General features: G+C 44.1%; 1 protein-coding gene and 1 pseudogene across 5 annotated transcripts in view; one reads left to right on the top strand and one right to left on the bottom strand.

Annotated features, from left to right (window-relative positions):
* The window catches only part of FOXN3 (forkhead box N3), a 402,468-nt gene that overhangs the window by 63,141 nt on the left and 318,348 nt on the right, over window positions 1–20,979 (bottom strand). The gene's annotated exons all lie outside the window — the stretch shown is intronic.
* On the top strand, window positions 11,923–13,904 carry LOC132420059 (large ribosomal subunit protein uL6-like; annotated as a pseudogene).

Here is a 20,979-nt window from a genome sequence, read left to right as displayed (position 1 = left end):
GAAACTATTTGGGCTCAAATTTTTAAAAATGTGCACAGGGAGCCAGATTTGGTTTGCTACGTTCAGTAATTTGAATGATCGTCATGGTTCTGACCCAGGCCCACACTCTGAATTCAACCTTTGACCACTGTGCAGATTTCTGCATGAGGAGAAAATGCAGGACTGAGGTGGGAAGGGAAGCTGCGGCGTGTGGTCCTGACGGCCAGCCTCCCTCGGGAAGAGCTCTGGACCGGGGCAGGGTACAGACCATTGACGTTGGTGCCATGGCCAGACCCTCACTGCCTCCTGGCCCACTGCGAAGGCGGCCGTGAAGACGATGGGCAGGACCTCTCGGGGACATCCAGGCACCGGCAGCTGATGGCTCCCCAAGAGTTTGGGTGGGGCTTGTCTGCCCATCTTTGGAAACCTCTTTGGGGTAAAGGAAGTGCAGACAGCCTGAGGATGGCGCGGTGCTCCCGAGCAGCTTCCGGGAGCCTCAGATTGCTCAGACTTTCTCTCTCAAAGCTGCCGGAAGGGGGCTTCCTTGGTGGCGCAGTGGTTGAGAGTCCGCCTGCCGATACCGCGGAGCGGCTGGGCCCGTGAGCCATGGCCGCTGAGCCTGCGCGTCCGGAGCCTGTGCTCCGCAAAGGGAGAGGCCACAACAGTGAGAGGCCCGCGTACCGCAAAAAAAAAAAAAAAAGCTGCCAGAAGTACATGGGAGGTCCCTCCAAGGAGCACCTGATGGGGATTTGTGGTAGTTCTTCCCCTGGACAGTCATGGATGGGAGGGGAGGCACTGCTGGTGAACAGAAGTTTCCAAAGATCCCTGATGTGCGGAAGGTTCTGGAAGGCAGAGGGGAGGGTGTCCTTCTTTTCCTTCTTGGACAATGTGAGTGAGCACTTTTTAACCCAAAGAAGATTTAGAATAAAGTACAAACATGGTTAAGAAAATGAGATCTGTCAAATTAATTATTTTTAAAAAGAAATCAATGTAGATCTAGTATTTTAAATATTTGCTACAACTAAGAGAACTGGCCCGTAAGAATAACGACCAGCCTTGAAACATCAACTTAAACTGTGGAATTAAATAACCAATTGAGACTTTGATTTTAAATCAAAATCTCACTGAAGTCACATACAGTAGAAGAAAACTTAAAAGCCCGTAGGGTGTAACATACTTCTAAGCTTAATTAGATTTATAAGAATTGCTTAAGTGCTCTGGGCGGCTTGTTTGTTGAGTCAGGCAATTGAGTACTTATACATTTAATATGTTCGATTTCCTTTACAAATGTAGTTTAAAATGTTTAAAGGAGTTTAATTAACTAAGTTTGCAAATCAGACCGAGCATTAATAAAAGGTCCCCTTAAAAGTGATTGTTAAAAATTGCTAGAATAAATAAATTGAGATCTTCTGACCACCTCTTAAAAGCCTAATGAAAGGTAAGGTTTCAAATTTTGTAACTTTAATAAAAATTAATTTTAAAAAGGAAATATCAGAGGAATCTTTTTTGCTCAAAATGCTTTGAAACTCCACCCTGCCTAAAATTATTAGGCACCTAAATTATTATCTTACCTAATTACTGTCCACCTAAAAATTTATCCTTTCCGGTTTTTCAGTCTTCAATACGAATTTGTTGGTGTACCTACTGTGTGTCAGGTATTGTGTTAGGCACAACTGGGTATGTCCCGGCTCTTACAAGCATCTGGTAGGGGAGATTAAGATATGTAAACAAAGTAGAATATGGATACAAATTGTTAGAAAACAGGTGACAAGTGACTAGTGAAGGTATAAAATAATACTGGAATTCAGAGGAAGGTATTGATGAAGGCATCATAACGGAAGTAATATTTAAACTGAATTTAGTTTGGAATTTTCCCTGAGTCTGTCATTCACATATTGATGCTTCCACTGTCCTGTGAACTTTAAAAGTCTGTTAGAATTATGTGCAGAGTAAAGGTTAATAGGATGTGAGCAAAAGTCCACAGGGTTCTCTTAAAAGGGTTTATTTTGTGACTGTTGTGACATCTTTGCTCAGCATTTTTTCTGTTTTCTCTGTGACCTTGGTTTTCTATTCCCCACCTACCTTATAGGTGAGGTTGCCAGATAACTGACCTCTGGATAAGCATCCTACTACCAGAAATAGGGTTATGACTGACCAATTTTAGACGCAGAATGAGAGCTGTTTTATTTCTAAAATTAAGTCCAAAAGGCAAGGATGCCATTCTAGTGAGAAAATAGTAAACTCCCAAATGAGAGGGTGGAGGGAGAGAGGGGAATCTAATGATCTCTGACCATCGATCCACCAGGGAGACTTTGATTTACTTGCCAGAACAACATGACTATCAGGAAAATTTAAAATTATTCTTCATTAAGTGTTATGGGTTGAATTGTGTCCACTTCCCCCATCCTCACCCACCCAATTAATTAGCGTGTTGAAGTCCTACCCAGCATCGCAGAACATAATCTTATTTGGAAACAGGGTCATCACAGATAGAATTAGTTAAGATGAGGTCATACTAGAGTAGGTTGGGCCCTTAATACGATATGACTGGTGTCCTTATAAAAAAGGGAAACATGGACGCCGACACAACAGAAGCACAGGGGAAATGCCATGTGAAAAGGGGAGTGATGCCCCCGAAGTAAAGGAAGTACCAGAAGCTAGGAGGGAGGCCTGGAGCACATCCTTCCCCAGCGCCTTCAGAGGGAGCACGGCCCTGCTGACACCCTGATCTCAGACTTCCAGCCGCAGAACCGTGTGAGCATAAGCGGCTGCTCTTTAAGCCACCCGGTTTGTGGTACTTTTGATACAGCAGCCCGAGGACACGAATACACTAAGAAAACAGAGCTAGAAGGAAGAGCAGCTCTGGGAATTTCCCATTAAGTTCTACCACAGACCAACTCACATTCAATTTTGAACTTTTTTATTAACGCTGAATTAGACTCGAAATAAACCAAGAATCATCTCAGTCAACATGCAGCTACCCCCTCAGCACCCAGGAACGAGGAGTCTGAGGTTATTTTGGGGCCTGGCTGCCTCTCATTTGTCCAAACCATGATCTTTTTGTCTCAAAAAATAGAGCAAGCGTGGCCACGATGTTGACATAGGCCGTAATACATGTTTGCTGTGGGTCTTCTCCCACACAGCCTAGAATCAGCTCTTTTCTCTCACTTAATACTCCCTTCACGGCGCTGACTCCGTCTAGATAAAATAAGACTGATCAATTTTTCCCCATTCAGTCATGTCGGGTTTCTTCCCACGGATAGGATGCGACTCCTCAGTGAACTAACGACGTGTTTGTAGGATGTCAACTGTGTCTTTTTTCAAAGATTCCAGAGCAGAGGTTCTTTTGAGTTTTCAGGAGGTGATTATGTCAGACAAAGACCAAGGAGACCCCCGGTGGGTCATGATCTTGTATAATCTCCTTCCCTTTGAGTACAGATGGAAGGTGTTACTTGCTTCTAGTGATGAAATACGGCAAAGTGATGGGTAGTCACTTCCTGGGTCACGTCACATCAGGTAGGACTGTGTCGCAGCAGACCCGAATAAGAGATTCTCTTGCTGGCCTTGAAGCAGCTGCCTGATTGTGAGAGTCTGGGAGGGGGCCACGTGGCAGAGACTATGTGGGTATCTACCCCTGCCTGAGAGCCAGCAAGAAAAGGGGACCTCCACCCTGCAACCACAAGGATCTGAATTCTGAATTCAGAATTCTTGAAGGAGGACTCAACTCCAGAAAGGACCACAGCCCTAAGACACTTGTTTGCTGCCTGGTGAGACCCTGGGCAGAGGACTTAGTTAAGTTGGGCCTGGATTCCTGACCCAGGGCAACTGTGAGATTACAAGTATGTGCTGTTTGAAGATGCTGATGTGGTGACCACGTCCTTTGAGGGTCTGATGAAAAAGAAGGCTTCTTTAATTAGAAAAGCTCAGGAAGGCACATGTTTTGAACACAATTTCAGGAATTTGTCTAGACCCCCTAAACCTCATCAATGAGCCCCAAGATGTTCTTGATCGCACGGTTATGAACCTATCTTTCTGTCTGATCAATACTATTTACTGCAAAACGCGGTAATGTCTGAGAAAATAACAAGGTCACAGTACGTAAGGATCACCTGTTAGTCTATTTCTACAGCTTAAAACGTGAATTTAAATAATCTGTGTCTCACTGTTAATCTGTAAGACAGAGCTATTCTTTTAATATCATCTTCAACTTGTTGGAGAGATAGAAAAGCACAGATTTGAAGAGAGAAGGCAATTTCTTATTTTACCAGGAAAAAAATCTTCATTCCTGCCTCTTCTAGCTTAATAATAGGAACCAAAAAACCAACCAACCAGCCAACCAGCAGACAAAAAACCTCGCAAACAAACAAACTCAGAAGCATGGCTTGCGGGAAGAAGGAAGTGTTTTTAAGTGTTTAAAAAAAGGACACTTTTTAGGAAGACAGGCTCAGTTCATTTCCCCACAGAAGAGTACTTGGAGTAGAAAGAGTATTGGAAAGAAAACAAACAGAAATTTAAAAATCTGGGTTTAAGTCTTGTTCTACTTGCTTGCGTGCTCTGTGCCTGGGAAGAAGTTACTTTATTTCTCCGAGCCTGGGTTTTCTCCACCCTAACATGGGTTGTTTTGAGAACGAGGTGAAGTAACAGTCATAACGTGCCAGGCCTTCTCATAAGCAAGCAAAACAACCACCATGGGCCTAACGGAGGGAAATCCTTCAGCTGCCCTGAAGAGGGGAGGGCAGTCCCGACCTATGATGGATGTTCAATGTTAATGATCTCATCCTCCTGCACTGATGTCTATGAGAAAAGAGGTTAAGTGTGGTTGCCCCGGGGAAAGATAAGGGGGAACTTCCCCACGACAATACTCATCTCTTGAATCCAGAGCAAAAGCAAAAACAATTCACCTCTTCAGAAGACTTTGTCAGACAAAAGAAGTAAAGAAACAAATATAACCTCAAACCAACAGAAACCCTACAGCACCAGAGCATGTATCAAGTCCTTGTGACTTTCAGCTCTGGGAATAAATAGGCTGTATTCGCTACTGACCCCTCACTAGCAGGAAATAAACTTGCAATGGCTTATCCTCAGTAGGCATGAGGTCTCCCTGGCCCACCTCTGCCAATGATGGGATGGAGGACCGTGGGCAGGGCTGGGAACAGGCAGGGGATGCAAAGGGTTGTCCCTCCGTGTGACACTCTCTGAGGTCAATGAGAGATGAAAGGAGGGACGGGTGACATTCAAAAGAGTGAACAACGGCTATACCACAGACACCAACTAAACAGACAGACATCAAGGGGAACTGAACTGGCCCTCCTGGTGCAGACAGGAGGGATCAGCTCAGGAAGGCCAAGGGCCTTGGCTTTGCGGCCTGGAGTCTAACCAAAGTAGCTATTGGCTTGATCAGCCTCTCATGCCTAGAAGTTCTGCAGGGAAAGAGAGAGTACGACACCACGATCAATGGTCTTTGGACAAAGGTAAGGCCGCTGATGCCATGAAATCACTAGGTGATCTGGGTCTGCTCAAATAGAATGCTTTTCCAGTATGGTACCTCTGCTGCCCTAGGTAACCAAGGAGGAAGGTATATCACACCACATGGTTTGCTCATATGTCTGTGTACCCCTAATCTCCCCTAAGAAACTGTGAACCTCTCCAGGGCAGGGATAATGCCCCTTGCATTTCTATATCCCAGGCATCCAACACAGTGCCAGGCACAGAGCACTCAGAAATGTCTGCTGAATGGATAACCCCTTACCCCGTTCCGTTTCTTTCTCCACTGGCTTCTCACCCACGAACTTCCTCTGTGAAACTGATTTCCAGTGCCAGCATTACTAGCTGCGTGACCTTGGGCAAGTCACTTCACCTCTCTGTGGGTCATTTCCCCCCACCATGGGGTTGAAAATAGTATCTACTTCATAGAGTATTTGGGATTAAATATATTACATACATGCCTGGCACAAAATAAGCACTATTGGAGTGTTACTTACTGTTGTTATTTTGATGACCACTTCTTTTTAATTTATTAGATGTTTTTGTTTCTCATCTGTTTCCCTCACGAGGCTCCACGAGGCAGGGATTTGTGTCTGTTTTCTTCACTGATGAATCCCAAACACCAAGAACTGTTCCAGGCCCCCAATAAATATTTATCAAATGAATAGATGAACTTAAGTTCTTAGATCGTAACGGCCACATCTTCCCCTATGTTAAATTGTATAAACATCCTTACAGTGTTCTGCCTTGTCTCTCAATGTAGATGAAAGTTCTCTACTTTTTGTTGAAAATAATAGCTTCCATTTATAAAGTACTTTCACATCTATTTTCTCATTTGAGCCTCCCAACAACCCTGTAATAAATTCCCATGGTGTCTACTGGAGTAGGACATGCCCAGCATCTCTGCAGAAGTATCAGGACTGGAGGTTGATGGTAATGACGGTAACGTCCCACCTCATCTCACCTGTGAAAGGCCATTTATTACTTGATGAGGAGGAGCAAGGCTGCCTCATATTTTTGCACTGATTTACTTTGGGGTGATTTTACTGTTGTTGTTATTCTACTGAACAAAAAAGACTACTTGTTTTTATCTGCCATCTTCCCAACGGCTATTTTACAATACATATATTTTCTTTCCAGTTAAAAAACTAGTACATGCTCATTGTAGAAAATTTGATTTAAAGAAAGAAGGGTTGGGAATTCCCTGGTGGTTCAGTGGTTAGGACTCTGCGCTTTCACTGCAGGGGGCGTGGGTTCGATCCCTGGTCGGGGAACTAAGATCCTGCATACTGTGTGGCACAGCCAAAAAAAAAAGAAAGAAGGGTATGAAGAAGAAAACTGAAACTACCCACAACCCAATTTGATGTTAGTACTTGCTTCTTAGGAAGTATCTGAAGCAAAATATTACTGTTTTGTAGAAAGATGTTAGCGTGGCTTCTTGGCCACAGTGAATTCTGGGAGTCAAGAGCAGTCAGGCCTGGGGAGGGGGTGGCAGGGAGGTGGCAGGAGCTCAGAAGCCTGAGAGGGAGGGTGGCTGAGGATGAAAAGGAGTAGAGTGGGTCCAGGTCCAAGTGGTGGGGAAGGGCAAAGGTGGGGGTCGGATCTGATCTGCTGGCAGCGTGGAAGGTGTGTCCTTCACGGTTCACGGTTCCGACGACTAGAGTCTTGTTAGAGCAGGATGTGAGCACCACTCCCTGAGGACCAAGAGCTCTTGAGAAGGTCCCAGCCAGACAGTCAGGGTGCTGGGGCCCTGGAAGGGGCAGACACAGAACCCTCACATCTGGAGTCAGACGTACGTGAAGTAATAGCATGGCTGCCCCATGTGGTACTGTTTTCTGATCCGTGTCGCCTACGTAGGGGTGCCTCTGAGCTGGGGCATGGGACAGATGTGCTTGTTCTACAATCTTCCCAGGCTGGGTAGGTGGGAGTAGGGGGACAGTGGTGTAATTGATTTCTAGGTCTGCTCAAATCAATTGGCTGGGGGTCGCGAATTACTGGCTACTAAATTTATATTTGAAATAACTGGGAGGAGGCCAAGATAGAAACAGGTGATAGCAGTCACTTCAGAGATAGGTGAGCTCAGTGTTGCAGGAAAGTGTGAACCGAAGTCTCAAGAATCCTACCTGCCCTTAGGTTGTAACATCTCCTAATTGTATCTGGGCCAGGTCTGGAAAAAGTCACAGGGGTCACTCACGGCAGCCACAAAAAGTCCCTACCGTATTGTATGTTTCCATATCTAGGCTGGCTTCTAGTTTCTGACCCGCTAGAGACATGGGCTGAGACCAGAAGGTTCGTATAAGCCAGAATCTGAAAGTCAGTTCTTTTAAACTGCTCATCTGTAGGATATGTCTGAAACTCATTTTATATTTTTCATACACAAACTGTTCACATACACATAGTTCATCCTGTATATAGTATTACTGACAACCAATAGATCCCATGTGCTTTAGTCAATAACATTACTGCCTCCGCTATTACAGGAAACTATGAACTGTTGTGATCTTCTATCCTTGTTTCAATCTTTATAAACCAGGGCAAGAAAAAACAGGACCCCAAATTATATAACCGGGAAGGATTATATAACAAAGGTCCTGATGCAACTTTAACTGTATCCGTGCCAACCAGGGCTGAAAGACCACATCTTTTCAGAAGTAACGTGAGCTGCCGAGAGTTGTGCAAACCACCTTTCAATATTGGTTTAACAAATCCCACTTGCTCACTATCAACAAAAGCCTCTGCTCTTCTAACCTTGTTTTTCCACAGCACTGGATGAAGCAACCCTATTTCAGGGTGACAGTTTGTTAAAGTGACAGCGCACCAGCACTTAGAATGCGTACACGAAGATGGAAGATGAGAGTGTCAATTTCTCTGAGAGGTTGGTCTCCAGCTCCCGGCAATGATTATGTCATAAGGGCTGCTAAAGCCACTTCTGGATTTCAAAATGGCAGGACGCTGATCACTGGTGACGGGAAGCATTTGCACGGGGAGACTTTTGAAAGCCACACGGCATTTCTTTGTTGGAGGAACCCAAGAAACAATCAAAGTAACAACAAAAAATAACAATAACAAACTCCCCTTCCTTTCAAAGTGTGCTGTCAAGCAAAATGATTCCTCCCCGTGTCTCCTTTACGTCTTCCTGATAGAAATTACATTCCAGGGCACCCAACACAAAGGACGCTCATGCAAGCAATGTGCCTTGTAAGTGACGTTCCTCGGAACCTTTAGGAGAGAGATTGATTTAAAGCTACCACGATGGCGTGTGTGCATTGCTACTGCCATAATGAATCTACCTGGCATCCTGCGCTCGAGATTTAAACCAAGCCTGGAAAGATGAGATCCATGGAAACAACATTAGTGGCTCTACTCCACCCTGCAGAGGGACAGGAAACTCAGAATGACGCTGAAAGTGCAACTTGTGGTGTTTGAGGTCATATAACAGTTGCTGATTTTATAAATTCTACCCTCTGCAACACGTGGGTCAGACGGTCAGTGAATGAACCTGTGAGCTGGAACTTCCCATCCACTTGAGGCTGGGGTGGATTTTATTTTTCAATGACACAGAGTAAAACTAAATACCCTTGGGTCTTTTATTTTAAAGATGCATAAACTTATTCTTTCAAATCCCTTTCCTGAAGGTCAACATGTTCCCCTTTTTTGCTTTTTCTTTTTTAAAGTGCCTCTTCTTTCTTCCCCCCACCAGCCCAGTAAGTAAAGAAGAGTCTAAAGGCGTAAGTTAAAATTCTGTGACCCCCAAAAAACTTTCCGAAATCAGAACCACAGACTTTAGAGTCCCGGTAGAAATCTTAGAAGTCTGGATATGAGATTTAAGATCTGAATTCAAGTCCTCACTCTGTTACTAGCAGAGTGGCTCTTGGATGGGTCACGTGATACTTCTTTCCAGGGAGGGGCAGGAGGAAGAGTTGGTGTAAATGAACTCTGAAGTCTTTTGCTCTAGAACCCTTTAATTCCCATCTACTCCAATTTTCTAATGGGAACCACGTCACAGTGCCTGCTCACTCCACCCTCTGTCACCAGCTCACTGTCCTCCACGGAGATCCCAGAGACCTCAGCCTAAAGACCAGAAAGCCGAGGAGCCCCTCTGATGATCAAATTCCCCCTGCAAAGACCACCTATTAGCCACCGATGTGACCTCAACAGGCACAACTGAACCTCCCTGACAGACTGTAGAATCCAAGTCGAATTCCACCAGTAGAGGGCCAGGTATAAACTAGGTATGTTAGTTCCTAGGGCTGCCATAACAAAGAGCCACAAACTGGGTAGCTTAAAACAACGAGGTCCAAAATCAAGGTGCTGGCAGGGCCATGTTCTCTCTGAAACTCGTAGGAGAGAACGCTTCCTTGCCTCTTCCAGTGCTGGTCACCCATCCTGGCACCCCTTGTCTTGCAGCTCCAATCTCTGCTTCCATCATCTCGTGGAGTTCTTCCCATGTGTGTCTGTGTCTAAATTTCCCTCTTCTAATAAGGACGCCAATCACAGTGGATCAGGGCCCACCCTAGTGACCTCATCTTGATTACAAGACATAAACAGATTCCATCTGCAAAGACCCTATTTCCAAATAAGGTCACATTCCCAGGTACCGAAGGGTGGGTTAGGACTTCCAACATATCTTGGGGTGGGTGGAGGGTGCAATTCAACCCCTAACGCTAGGTAGGTAAGCACACTTTGAAGTCTTAACTCAAGTGCACAAATGAATGAGGGGATGACAAAAGCCCACTTTAGGTAAAGTGGAAGGAAAAACATAAGTGGAAAGACATTACGGTTCTAACGGTCATATGGGGAAAAGATGTTTATTTTCAATGGTTGGGCAGGTGAGCGCTGGAGAGGAAAGTGCTGTTCTCTCTTCAGTCCAGCCCTACGTGCTCTGTGCTATGTTCCCTGGACGTGCCTATGCTTTCACCTCCTGGCCCACCCATTGCCAGCAGTGCCACCCTACCCCCAGCTGCTGAAATCCTCCTAACTCTGGAAGCACCAGCTCAAATTTCACCAGCAGAAAGCCAGGTTACCTGCCTCTGACCTTTGAAGGCATTTTGTCTGCTCCTTGGTGACCCCTGAACTACGGTCATTTGCACCCTCTCTGCCTACCACTCCTTGAGAGCAGGGATCATTTCTTACTCAATCACTGCACTCACAGGAGGTGCGTGCAAATATACGCTAAAGTAAACCAGCAGGAAGATAAGAGGAGAGTGGAAAATATCTGCTGTTTTGAAAACTTCACCATGGAGAGGGACCTTTGAAACCAGGGGCTGTTAGAACTCCGTGGCTTATTGATTCCCCCACTGAATCTCTGTGACCTCTGCTACCGTGCCATATTTCTTGGAAATCATAAGAAAGGCAGAAAAGTAAGCCAACCAATGAAAGCAAAGAATGGGCGCTCTTTTGATGCAGAAGAGATTCTCGCTGACCCTCTGGGAACTCATCTCCTTGACCAGTCATCATCTGTCTACAACAGAAGAAAAGTCCCCCTTGGCCTAAGTTTCAGGCCCCCCAACACACAATTATTTGGCAAATAACTGTTGATAGGCAACTGAGAGCATGCGGCAGTGCCTACAGCACCTTTTTGTAAATATCTGGTATTACCAACAGCTTGAAGAAAATGCAATTTTATTTTGTATAAATATTTATTTATTTGGTTGCAACAGGTCTTAATTGCGGCACACGAACTCTTAGTTGCGGCATGCACGTGGGATCTAGTTCCCTGACCGGGGATCAAACCCAGGCCCCCTGCATTGGGAACGTGGAGTCTTAATCACTGCACCACCAGGGAAGTCCCGGAAATGCAATTTAAGTGAATGCTGTCGGCACGACAGTGGATTGAAGTTCATCAAAAGGCTTCTATCGGTGCGTGCCAATCTGCTGGGGTAAAAGCCTGTATAGTGTCCCTGACGCTTTGATGACCCTAACAGGTCTTTCTTCTGCTGGGAAGTACAGGAGTGATACTGAAGATCTGATATGTTTACACCTTTTTGCTCAGCCTAAATCCCTTTGTTCAGCTTCTTTAGAATCAAGCAAGTCAAACCAGTAACTTGGTCGAACATTTTTATTCATCAAGACCTGAATTCAGGATTTCCTTTTCTTCCGGTAGTAAATTATACAGCTGCTTAAAAGTATACCTAAAAATTGACCATCTGAAGGGACTTCTGCTTCCAGGAAATGGAATAGACATACTTTTCCCTATTCTTTCCACCAAACACAACAAAAAATGATGGACATTAAATATAAGACAAACATAAGAAGACTCTGAAAGGTAGAGAGAAGAGAGCAGACCAACTAAGGACCGTATAAAAAAGGCAAGGTACAGACTAAATTAACAAAATATTAATAAATATAATTCAGGAATATTTAAATAGAATTATATACTGTGACTAAGTGGGGTTTATTCCAGGGATGGAAGACTGGTTCAGTATTCAAAAATCAATCAAAGTAATCTACCATGTCAACAGGCTATAGAAGAAAAATCATATGATCATATCAACTGATGTAGAAAAGGCATATGAAAAATACATCTAATCATGATAAAAATGCCCAGCACACTAGGAATAGAAGGGGTCTTACCCAACTTGTCAAGGAGCATCTGTTAAAAAACCTACAGCTAACATTATGCTTAATAAGGGAAGACTGAATGCTTTCCTCCCTATGATTGAGAACAAGGTGAAGATGCCTGCTCTCACCACTCTTATTTAACATAGTGTTCGAAGTTCTAACCAGTGAAATAAGGCAAGAAAGTGAAATAAAGGCATCGAAAGGGAAGAGATAAAACTGTCTTTATTTGCAGACTGTCTACATAGAACTTCCTACGGAATATACAAAAAACCTCCTAGAACTAAAATGTACATTCAGCAAGGTCTCAGAATATAAGATAAGCATACAAAATCAACTATAGTCCTAGATGCTAGCAATAAATGAATGGATACCAAAAATTTAAAAATAATATCATTTACAATTGTTCAAGAAAAATGAAATATTTGGGTGTAAATATAACATGTATAGGACTTATATGTTGAAAACTACAAAAATGCTCATAAAAGAAATCAAAGAAGATCTAAACAAACAGAGAGGTATACCATGTTCATGGATTAGAAGACTCAACATAGTAAAGATGTCATTTGTCCTCAAACTGATACACAGGCTTAATGCAATTCCTATCAAAACCCCAGCAAGATTCTTTTGTAGATACAGATGAGATTATATATATTATACTATAGTTTTGCAAGATGTTACCATTGGGAGAAACAGAATTTCTCTGAATTACAATTGTTTTACAGCTCCATATGAATCTACAATTATCTCACAAGGTTTGTTAAAAATAAAAACTGTTCTTTGCTGCATCTACTATGAGAATGAAGACCATTCTCAGCAATCAGACTGCAGATATTCCAGAAAATTCTGACATCACACAATTACTGTGTGAAGGGCCACACAATTACTGTGAAGGGAACCAGAAAAGCCTTTTGGAGGGGCTTCAATCATATCAATGTAGAACTCAGTTTCCTTGGAAAGAAAAGAAAGAGGCTCCAGGTTGACAAATGGCGGGGATACAGAAAGAAACTGGCCACTTTTCGACTATCTGTATCACGAACAGAACATGATCAAGGGTGTTATGTTGGGTTTCCATTACAAAATGAGGTCTCTATATGCTCATCTCCCCATCAATGTTGTTATTCAAAACAGGTTTCTTGTTGAAATCTGAAATTTCTTGGGCAAAAAATAGATGCTCCGGGTTCAGGCGAGGCCAGACATCGCTTGTTCAGTACCTCAAGCCCAGAAAGGTGAGTTAATTCTCAAAGAAAATGACATTGAAACTGCATCAAATTCAGCTGCTTTGATTCAGCAAGCCACAACAGTTGAAAACAAGAATATTAGAAAAATTTTAGATGGTATCTACATCTCTGCAGAAGGACCAGTTCGGCAGGTGATGAATAAGATTTAAGTTATCCAGCTACAGAAACAACAAGATGCCAGATGATTCCTAAGACCTCTCTGTGATATTTTAAAGAGTCACTAAAAGCCCTGTATTGATTTGGGGGAAGACAGACAAAACCAAAACACCCCAAAGGAACAAACTGTGACCACCCCTCCCCTTAATGTCTTCTTCTCATACTGAGAACTAGTGAAGTGCAAAAAACGACTAATAGAGTAGGATACCTTGATCACTCTATTCCTTTATCCCATTTATAATTCTTTGTAGCACTCACAACTGTACAACATTATATTATATTATATCACATTTGGTTATCTGTCCATCTGTCTGTCCTATTTGTCTGTCTTGCTTCCCCCAGTGAAATGGAAGCTCTGTGTGGGCAGGACCTCTGTATTGTTCACACTCTACCACATTCTATAAGTACTAAAAAAAAGTTGCTGAATGACTATGGGGAACTCAAGTCATATGCCTTTTTTTTTTTTTTTTTTTTGCGATACGCGGGCCTCCCACTGTTGCGGTCTCTAGCACAGGCTCAGCGGCCATGGCTCACGGGCCCAGCCGCTGCGCGGCATGTAGGATCTTCCCGGACCAGGGCACGAACCCGTGTCCCCTGCATCGGCAGGCGGACTCTCAACCACTGCACCACCAGGGAAGCCCCATATGCCTTTTTTAGATAGAGCATTTCCAACTGCCTAACTTCCCCCAGATCCCTTCTCCTGTAAGCACCTGCTCTTCAGCATTACCCACCAGCAGGACCATCTCTTAAATCAGTTTCACTGAACCTTTAGTCTTCCACTCCACTCTAGACCCTTCCCAAGTCCCCACCTTCTGTACTCATAGCACCAGAACAGCCCAGTCTTGGGAATCATTTCCAGGGGTCAGTTTCAATCTAGGGTGCTGGAACTTCCTGTGAGGCATGTGGCTTTAGGCAGTATCAACGGTCACTCTGTTTACCTGGTCCATACAGCAAGAACATGCCCCCTAATCCCAGACCTGTTTCTTGATTGGATCGATTGGATGTACCTCTAATTTAATTTGCACCCAGATCCTGGGGATGTCTGGAACTAATCTGATGATCTTTAAACTATTATGTTTTCCATGTATGTCTCAGCTGCCAATATCATATCGGGGGACTTTAATGTGAAATAATAACTTTAATCGCCAGTGGCTTCTAACTTCTTACCATGTTCCTCATTATTACCGTGCTGGGAACAGACAAGTGTTTGGCAGCCTAGGGGACACACAGCCATGGCCGCCAGCCAGACAGTGGCTTTAGGGGTCAGCTGGGCAGTCCTGTTACACAGAGAACTACAGAATATTTTATTTTGTCTGTTCTATTCAGAGAATATATCCCAAGCACCTAGTGTGCAGTGGGTGCTCAATAAGTGGCTGTGGAGTGAATGAATACACCAAAATCTTGGGAATCTCTAAGTTAGAGTACAGCGGCATTTCTTTTTTTTCTTTTTTTAAGAGACGGGGTCTCGCTATGTTGCCCAGGCTGGAGTGCAGTGGCTATTCACAGGCGCGATCCCACTACTGATCAGCACGGGAGTTTTGACCTGCTCCGTTTCCGACCTGGGCCGGTTCACCCCTCCTTAGGCAACCTGGTGGTCCCCCGCTCCCGGGAGGTCGCCATATTGATGCCGAACTTAGTGCGGACACCCGATCGGCATAGCGCACTACAGCCCAGAACTCCTGGGCTCAAGCGATCCTCCTGCCTCAGCCTCCCGAGTAGCTGGGACTACAGGCACGCGCCACCGCGCCCGGCTACAGCGGCATTTCTTAGCTTAAAACCTGATAATGAACATCAATAACATGGCATTTACTGAACTACATCTAGAATGTGAGTGAAACGTATCAATTTCTAAACGGTTTGGGGGGAGGGAATTATAAATTAAAATTCTTGCTATTGGAAGAGTTCTAGCTTACTACCCTTGCTGCCATGGAAATGACAAATAGACAACATAATTACAGACTGCCAGTAATTAACATACACCCAGCTAGAGCAAACATGAAAATTTAAAATGAACAATTATATACTAAAAAAGAGACTGCGAATGATCCACTGGGGGAAAAGGCAGAAATCTATGAATGAGATGGTGTTAAACAGTCAGATGTGGGCTTCCCTGGTGGTGCAGTGGTTGAGAGTCTGCCTGCCAATGCAGGGGACACGGGTTCAAGCCCTGGTCTGGGGGGATCCCACATGCCACGGAGCAACTGGGCCCGTGAGCCACAGCTACTGAGCCTGCGTGTCTGGAGCCTGTGCTCCGCAGCAAGAGAGGCCACGGCAGTGAGAGGCCCGCACACTGCGATGAAGAGTGACCCCCACTCGCCGCAACTGGAGAAGGCCCTCGCACAGAAACGAAGACCCAACACAGCCAAATAAATAAATTAATTAATTAATAAAAAAAAAAGAACAGTTAAAAAAAAAAAAGAAATAGTCATAAAAAAAAGAAAAACAGTCAGATGTAATTCATTCTACTTTCCTCCTCCCTAAGAGCTTTTCCAGCCAGGCGCAGTGACTTTTTCCTGTCAAAACAGTGGAACCAGAGCGCTGAACTGGTATCTCCAAGCAGGCAATTTTCCTAGTTGTAAATAACCAGCAGCTCTGTGGGAATCAATTAGGAGGCTCCCATTTCTTCTCGATGAGTCTTATTTCACTCTATCCATCTTCCTTCGTTAATTTCTTAAGTTGGGTTTAAGGGATGCAGAGAGAAAGATTATTTGTTTTGATCTCTCAGACTTCTTGGGGGAGGCAAGGGGAGGAGCAGAGTTTTCAGATCTTTCTCACTAAGAATTCAAGTAGAATACTTTCAAATCACTCTGCCTTTTCAAGGCCCGAAAACTGGATGGGCATTGAAACTACACGGGCATTATGTACTATGTCTAGCAACAGAGGCTTAAAGCCTGTAAGAAAATGATGGTCACAAGACAAATGAAATCAATGTAGGTGCAAATAAACTTTTATTGCAAAGACGCAGATGGTCTGCAAAAGTCACAATCTCATATAACATGGTCATCTCGTGAATCAATTGTTTAGTCTTAGCCCATGGCCCTACTGTCACTCGTTGGGTTTATGGTGATGGCAATAATAGTCCTGATCAGAACAATGACACTAATACAAGAAGCTGTCAATTACTGAAAACCTGTCATGTGCTCGATACTTTATTATGTTCTTTCTATTGCTCAGAACAGCCTGGCAACATCAGTATTATTATTCCCATATTACAGACGAGGAAACTGTGGTCCAGAGAGGTTTGCATGGCTTGCAAATTCTGGAGCCAAGAAGATTTGAACCCAGATCAATGTCTAGAGAACTAGTTGATCCCAAAGATAATCTCGTCCCACAATGCCATGTTCTCTCTTTTGTTCAACCGGCAAAAACTGGTCAAGCCCCACTATTGGGCAGGTATTCCCCCTACTAAGTCTGAGGCTTGTTGAGGAACTCGGCATGACCTCACCTCAACAACAATGGGGAGGAAGAAAGGGACCGGGTAAACGAAGTCGGCCTCCACAGCTGACGCGGGGCCTCTTCCCAGGTACCCGGGCTTCTCAGTAAACATCCATCAGATCTCTCCCCCGGCTAAAATATTCCTAATTGTAGAAATGACTGGCACTTGGATCATTACCTCTTTGGAAAATGAGGTGCAGTAGGAAAAGAAAAATTCAATGGGGGAAAAAAAAAAGAGCAGCGGGCACAAGGAGGGAACATACAGAAAAAAATATACATGGCCTTCAACCTCGCTCAATTAAGGAAATGAACCAACAAAACGCCACTTTGCAACCCTATCTGTAGAATGTCAAAGACCAGAGGATACTTTAATCCAGCCACACAGTGAAAAACTCCGGAGTCCCAAAAAAGGATAGCTCTATATGCATTGATACAGAAAGATCTTTATGGTCAGAATAATGCATATGGTATGTCCCCGTCTGCATAAATGTGCACACTTACTCAGGTGTGTAAAGGCATCGGCTATCAAACGGCACGTAAGAAACTGATCGTGCCGGTTACCTCTGGGGAGGGGGACTAGAGCTGTATTTCTTTCACAGGAGGATGACAGTTTTCACTATGTATCTTTTTGTACTTTATGATTTTTTTTTTTTTTTTACAACATATTAAAAAGAAAGGGAGAAACAAAGCGGAGTGGTGAAGAGCAGGCAGTGACTTGCCTGGGGTCTCACAGATGGTCAGTGGCTGGGCCTGGCCCCCAGAACCCTGACTGTCAGCCCAGTGCTCTTTCCATGGCAGCAGCATCTATATAGACAGTTTGATTCTCTACACCTCACTCAATACTCACCACCCACAATGATCACTCTTGGAGAAACTGCTCCAACCTCCCTGGCTCCATGATCTTGTTAGTTAGCACTGATAGATAAGCCACAGTTTTCCAATTAGCGCCGTCCCCCATATTACAGACAATGCAATCCTTTGAGCGATGAGTAGGGGATGACACTGGCTGGACCAGTCAGAACTCTATCCCTGTGACACGCTCTACTCAAAGTGATGCCCTATGGCTTGAAGTCCAACTAAAACATTTACATGGATTTTAGGTTTCTATATAGAAAGTTCATGCTGAGGTTAAGTCCTCACGATGTGCACAAATATTACTCAATATGGATTATTCCCAGCAAATTTTCCACTTCAGGCCAACGTGTAACCAGCCACTTCCCTATTAACCACCTACTGTCCTCCCTACATACCCATGAGGCATCGGCTGTCAGCTTGTAGAGATAAAGCCCAAACCTAGTACCATGGTTGGCTCTGCATTTTGGAGTCAGCCAGAACAAGTGACATGACAACAGGTGACACATTGTCCTTCCAGCCTCAGTTTCCCCATCTATAAAGTGGAGACATCAGTGGTTCTGTGGAAACAGTAACTGGAGCTACTCATACTGTTGATTCCTTTCGCCCAGCTAAGCAATAGGCAGTTGACTAGAAATTGCTTTTGGGGGTTCCCCTCAGAAACCCAAGCTCTGGAATATGCATTCAGATTCCTGCAGAAGTGTGTGGGGCATCCCTGAAGGCTGCATGAGGAGTCAGGGTCGCCGTCCTTCTCACAAAAATATACAAACACAGCCCTACTGCAGGTGTCAGGTCCATTCACACCGAGCCTCTTTCTCTGGAGCTGCGCCTTCCCTCGCCAACGGGGAGAGCCCCTGGTTGCCGTGATTCACGTCATGAGACGGCGCTCCTGGACCAGCTGACTGGACTGGGGTGGGGGGGTGTCACATGACTACAGTTGTTCCAGTCAGAATTCCCATTGCTCCTGGGAATTGGGAACTGAGACCAAAAGATGGCTGGTCCACCTGGGCTGCTCTCGTCTACAGAGGATATTTAGCTTGAAAGCTACCGATGACCACCGACCAATTCACACACAACGTTAGAGAAAACACAGAGGACGCGCAGAAAGAAGCAGCGAGGAGGTGAGCGCTGCCTGCGTTCTTGGCAGCCGTCTGGTTCCCGGTCCTGGTGCCTCCCAGCTACAAGCCTGGCCTTGGGGTCCTGAGACCCTTGGTACTGCCTCCAATAGGTCTCTATCTTTATATATATTTCTTCTTGAGCTAGCTGCTTTCTGTTACTTGCAACCAAAAGAGGCCTAAGGCATTCCTAATTCCATCTTTGCAGACCCCAATCAGCATTTCAGAACAGCCAGCAGGTGGCGCTTTCCATTCTGAGACAAAGAATTCTTACTCTAGAAGTGCTGAATTTGTGCTGTTACCTTTATTTTGCCTGATTACATTACTCAAACAGAAAGAGCTATGAAGAATAATAACAATAAAGATACCATTAAAGTAAAATATTTGACACTCATAAGATTAAAAGCTGAATACAATAATCTTCTCATAATCGTTGCAGGATATGCAGCACTTAATCAACAATTACACTGGGAAAATGCCCGAGACTTGATGCTTAAGTAGCAGGGAAAAGCAAAGGAGAAAGGCAGGAAATCACCATAAAAAGAGAAGGGAGTATTATCCAATCTAAATACTGCATGTATTAGTATAAGAGTTCTATCTTTTCCTATCAATGCTATACAAAAAAATAATAATAAAAAACAATCCAAGAATACATACCCTCAACCGAAACACTCTAGTGAAAGAGCTATTTTTAAAAACCACGCACAGTATCCACATAGTGATGGCACAGTCCATTAATCAGGGTGCTTGCGTGTGTGTGTTTTTTAATAGCTTTATTGAGGTATGATTTACACTTTCTCTATACAAGAGTTTCTTCAACCAGTCTTGCCCCCTGATGGGAGAGAGAAATGAAATGGTCCAAGCTGGAAACCAGAACCTGGTGGGGCAAGAAGCTGGGGTGAGGCCAATTCCGAAACAGGAGGAGACAAACCCTCCCTCCTAGGAGGTTTGGGGTTCACATCCCCGAAGAGTCATACAAGTGATTGTGAGGAAGTATGTATGTATTTTCACAGACAGAACATCGTTTTTAAAAGGCAAAGTACAGATGCCATGTCAAAATATCTCACGACCAAGAGGAAACCTCTGAGCCACCTTGGGAAATGAGTAGCCATTTAAGACACCCACAATCTCTTTGGGCTAAGTCAGATTTCTACAACATGGGTTTTATTTTTAACGTTCTTTTTAAAGAGCTGATTCTTCATTCAGGATGCATACAATGAAAGCAGCACAAATACCCGCACTGTACCTTAAACAGCCTCTGTTGAGGAGGGCTGGGAGTCTCACAACATATTTTAACCCAGATATAGCTTTGACAACCCCTGTATGTTCTTTCATAACCTCTAAGCATCAGCTCTGCTGTGTTATTTTATATGAATACATCCTTGATGGCCGCAGCGAGAGACAATGAGGCCATATTATGACTCCATGAACACATAATAATGCTGCCCTTTTCTTCTCTGAGAGGGTTTATTTTCCTTCTTCTACAGGTAAATGCAGTAAACCTGACATCATGGAATGCAACTGAAGTAGTAAGTGATCAATGTCAACCACAATAACAGTGCTTCAAAAAATTACCTCAACGATCCTACTTTTGCCATTTTCCATGACCTACGGAGGTGAGGGAGCGGCGCGAATGGGCTCCTGCACCTCTGAGGGAGGATCTAAACACAGCCGTGTCTGCCTTGCATCCGCCAATGGACCCATGTGAGCGCTCTCCCTGACACGCCTCAGTTCACATAAGAGCTCCCCTAAGTCCATCTCGCAGGAGAATGAAAACAGTAAAAAGCTATATGCAGCCCTGGCTACACAAGAAAATCTCTCTGCACTGATGCTATAACGGAGATGCTCAGAGAAAAAAGTTACAACAAACCAACCTGCAAAACCCAACTCATTGTCAACGAGTAGAGACATGCAGTTTATCTTCGCACCAAGTATCTAGAAATCCTATTTGTACAGAATTGAGGCAAAATCACCCTGAGAAACCAAGCAAAATGAAATCAAGTTTCAGCAAAAGCCGAAGTATTTTCTTAGGCAGAAACGTATCGTATTGGTACTCGTCTTTCCTGACCTTAAATCTGACCTTATAATACAAAGGCAACCCAAGGCAAGGTCCCCAAATAATCCAGGAGTCTTGAAATATTTTCCCTTGTCTACCCCAT

The sequence above is a fragment of the Delphinus delphis genome, chromosome 2 (genome assembly GCF_949987515.2).
Source record: "Delphinus delphis chromosome 2, mDelDel1.2, whole genome shotgun sequence".
Taxonomy (NCBI): Eukaryota; Metazoa; Chordata; class Mammalia; order Artiodactyla; family Delphinidae; genus Delphinus; species Delphinus delphis.
This window is presented reverse-complemented; position numbering and strand designations above follow the sequence as displayed.